The following is a 4710-nucleotide window of genomic DNA, read 5'->3' on the forward strand; positions in this document are numbered from 1 at the left end:
TTCAGATGTATACCACTTGATTTTCATCACAACTTTCCATTGCTGTTAATGTTGTTCATTATCATAGAAGTCATTATTTTGCCTCTGTCCTATACCTTAGGATGTCTACCTTTCCTCCCTTGAAGTGCTCATTAAGTTTTGAAAACTGACACTCTTTCTCTGTTGACTTCCCCTGTAATTTTAGATGAAACTTATTCAACTGGGAGTTAAGGCCTTATTTCTAACTCCTGCTTCTAATATCAAATAATTAATGACCTGTAGACAAAAAATGAAAATACACTAAAAGAACTCTTATTTAAAGCAATATAGATATAACGTAATAAAAATAATAATGAGCTCAGTCTGGTTTTATACATTTGCATTTAAAAGTAAAGTCAGAGCCCAGTAGTGCCAAAATAGTACCATTGATGCTGTCAGAAAATTATCATCCACAGAGTTATTTTTTCTAAGTATTAGTGTTTTTTCATTACTCACAGCACTCTAATATTATAAAAATAACTTCTCTGAACTATAGTATAAGTCAAAAGAAGATACAAGCAGCATGCAATAAATTATATTGACAAAACACCCTTGTTTTAAAAATCACAGGTAGGGTTGCTTCTCTGGTTGTTTACACATTTTGTTTGAAACTCTGGCTGTCTAATTGCTACCCTGAAGAAAACAAAGTACAACCTAATCTGTTTGGAATGGTTATTTTTAAAAGCAGCTGGAACTGTACAATGTTTTTACTTTACATCACAGTAAGTAAAAATATAACTGAATGGAAAAACAGCTATGTCTCACTAACAAATAATACACACAAGACAGAAAGGGCAAGAGTTACCAAATGTTTTAATTATTTCTATTGTTACAAAAATAGAAGAAAACAAAAAAAGTGACTTATCATATACAATTCTTATAACTGTGACAAAATGAAGGTGGTCAAAATTCAGATCTGCCCCCAAAATGAGGGCAGAATAAGTGGTGGGTGTGAATGAACCAAAGGAAACTAAAGTCTACTCCACCTGGGCGCAGTTTGACTCTGACATTTCCAGAGTAGCCCAAAGCAGAGAACCAGACTCCTCCCGCAGACCCCCGTGGTCATGCATCACAGAAAACCAACCGGGAAGCGTCTGAAGGAGGAGTGGTAATAAAAAGGGACGGGGTGGGACTCGTCTGCGACCTGTCCCCTTCTGCTGTCGGACGTTCCCAGGGTTCCAGGAAAGCCCTCCCTCCCCTGGCTCCAGCTCTTACTTTCCACGTCCTCCATGGCCTCCCTCAGCATGTTCTCTGTCCGATTTGAAGTCTGGCCAGTGACGGAAGCCAGGCCACCCCACACGCGACCCAGAGACTGGCCCACGCCGGCGCCGAGGCCCCCAAGCCAGGACGACATCGCTGCGGGTTTAGAGAACGACCCTGTCAGCTCCGAAGAAAGCGTCCAGCGCCGTCGGACAACCCCGCCAAATGTCCTGGAACGTAGGTCTTCACGGGACTAGTCCAGATCCAAACGGTCGGAATTCCACGCACAACACGGGGTTCCCTGGCAACGCCGGCTTCCTTGGCAACGCCGGCTTCGCGGGGGGGCGGGGGGGGCTCCCCCCAAGGACCGGGTTCTGCCTGGAAATGCTGAGGCCTGGCCCGGAACTTTGCCAGGGGCCCGCCTCTAGTGACACCGTCACCCACGCGGGGCCTCTACTCACTCCCACGACTTCCCACCATCCGGACTGGGTCGCTGCTTCCTCTGCTGTAGTGACAATCCCCAGTCCTGTGGGCCATTCCTGCCAACTGGACGCAGGCGGCCACGACACCCGCTCTGAAAGCGGCTGCGGAGCAGAGAGAGGCGCTGCGGTGGTGCATCATCCTTGTGTACATGAGCTGCATTAGCAGAAAAATAATCCCATGATCAATACATCGGATCCTATGTAGGGATGGCTGGTGTGCTCACTGGCTGAGCACGGTGCAGACGACACCAAGCCAAGGGTCACGATCCCCTTACCCGTCATACACAAAAAGGAGGGGGGCGACCCCTTGGCTCACTCGGGAGAGTGTGGCTGGGTGCTCTGTGGACAGGGGTTCGGATCCTATGTAGGGACGGCCTGTGAGCTCACTGGCTGAGCGCGGTGTGGGCGACACCAAGCCAAGGGTTACGATCCCATTACCGGACACACACACACACACACACACACACACACACACACACACACACACACACACACACACACACACACACACACACACACACACACACACACACACACACACACACACACACACACACACAGTTCAGCCTTTGCTAAAGTTGTTGCAGCATACCCAGGGGAAAATACACAACAGGAATCTAATTAATTATGTTTAGATAACACAGAAAAGTGAAGGTAGAAGCTTTAGAGATTTAAGTCCCATCAGTCAGTAGGTAAAAATAAAATGTGATCTATTGTTCATGTACCAGAGATAAGGACAGAAAGACTTCCACATCTCAGGTAGGTTTCTGAATGGCTAAATTTCAAGGATATAGAGGAATATATTCTTACTTTTTGGTGAAATGAGGAATCAAGTATTGAGGAATTTCTAAATGAATGATTTTCGATCTGTTTACTTAGTTAAATAAACTCTGCAACCTAATGGCCAAACAGTAAGACTTTCTCTTTAGACATATGTGGACCTAACTGACCACATTTGTCATTTGGCTAAGCATACTAATGATTTCACTTATTCACATTTCAATCGATGCTCATAAGTAAACCATTACCTTGTTTTATCACTCTGCAGGTGATATTATTGTACAACTAAATTTAAGATCTGTCCTAGTTTTATTCAAATAATAATGATGGTAACAAATTGCAAAAACCAATATATGTAAATTCAAGTTCATATGGGACACATACCAAAATACTTAAATCTAGAAGAAATAACAGTTCATATTCTGATTTTGTATATCAACAGCCATGCAAACAGACACACACACACACACACACTTAAATGGACATATATTTTTTTTCTCAATTATAATGTGTTTATTTAGCAAAATAAACTTGAAGAAATTTTCTATTAAAAAACAAGAATATATCCAAATTTTGGATTTCCCATCTTCTTTGGTATTGAGATCAACATTCGGGATATAAATTATTTTATTTTAAAAAGTTTAGTCACTGGGTCTACAACAGTTTTCCATATAAGGAAAATACAATATTAAGTAACCTGTAATTGACTTATTGATCAACCCATGAATGCAAATACAAGCAACCAATTACATGTGGGAGAGAGCAGTATCATCAAAGAAATATTCGTTCATAGACATATGTTTTCTACTGAACATGTATTTTAAGTTTTTAATGATCTTCTGCCATCTTTTTTTACTAGGTAACCTGAATAGCCATCCAGATCCTGTAGTAACAGTTCCTGCTATTCACATAACTAAAGAACTACTTCTCCAAGGAAGCTGACATCATCATACCAGGACTTAGCAACACTCATTTTTCAGCATGCTCTTAAGAAAAATCATTACATTAAAAAAAAAAAAAAAACAGATTTTGTTTCTTCTAACACTAGTCGTATACAGACTACTAAATTAGCAAAGCCAAACACTTCGAGAAGCAGCATGGGACAACTGAGCTACTTTTATTCCTTTAATAATTTCTTTGCCTGCTCCAGTTCTGATTTCTCCAAGTCCCTGCTTTCTTGTGTGAAAATACCTTCCCTTAATTTGTTTGGCCACGGATGGCCAAAGTGGTTGATGCCAAAGTGCCTCTGAATGAGAAACATCTACTGGAAGAGTGATCTAGTGGTGTAGCTGCCATGTGCAACTTCTTCACAGAGGGAGCCGTCCGTCACCTCCCGGAGCAAGACCAGAGATTTCTCCATGATGGTCAGAACCTGTTTGGTCCATAAGTAGGCTTCTTGAAGATACCCTTGATTCATCAGAACTAGGCTTCCTGTGAGCAAAGCCATGCAGCTGGTGGGCTGGTGATTGTGCAGGTATTGAAATCCCATCCTCTCCTGCATGAAGTTTCGTATGTATATCCCGAGGCATTGGCAATCACTTCAAGAAACTTCTCCTGTTGTGTCTTGCTCAGGTAGTTGTACAAGAAGTCACAAGCAGTGGCAAAACCAACCAGGGAGTGAGCAAGCGGGACCTCATCCCAAGGAGCAGCCTTCAGCAGCTAGGCTGTGCTGCCGTCCCTTCCATGTAGTCTCTGGCCGTGTCTCGGGCTTCAGTGCTCTCAGGATACAGCACACAGAACATGGCCAAGGCACCCAGGTTATTTCTGTAAGTTTCATTCCAGCGGGCGCTGTGATCCTTGGGGTCCTCTAAGGCGGCTTCTAAACCAACTGGGTCAGTGGCAGACAGTGGAACCACATGCTCGACTACCTGGAGAGCTGGCCAAGGCCTGCTTGGCGGCAACATGGAGTTGTTCATAGATGGCACACTGGAGAAGGCTCGGCTGCAGGAGTGGGTCAAGCAGCAGGCCAATGAGCGCAAGACGGTGCAGCAGATCTTCAGCCACGTCCAGAGCACAGACTTCCTGCTGCCCAACGTCTGGTTCCTGCCGCCAGTCTGCATAGCCCACTGCATCTGCCTGGCTCTTACCCACATCCACGACAAGGTTACACAGAGCCTTGAGGATCACCTTCAAGAAGTGGTTGGTTTCTGCAGACAGAAAATTTCGCATTGCTTGGTTTCATATGATTCTGATTATGCACTGTGCAGCATCCTTTACTATTTCAGTGCCC

General features: G+C 43.9%; 1 pseudogene; it reads right to left on the bottom strand.

Moving 5' to 3' along the window:
• Positions 1–3597: 3597 nt before the first annotated feature.
• On the bottom strand, positions 3598–4384 carry LOC134391814 (dermatan-sulfate epimerase-like; annotated as a pseudogene).
• Positions 4385–4710: the final 326 nt, after the last annotated feature.

This window comes from Cynocephalus volans, chromosome 12 (genome assembly GCF_027409185.1).
Source record: "Cynocephalus volans isolate mCynVol1 chromosome 12, mCynVol1.pri, whole genome shotgun sequence".
Lineage (NCBI taxonomy): Eukaryota > Metazoa > Chordata > Mammalia > Dermoptera > Cynocephalidae > Cynocephalus > Cynocephalus volans.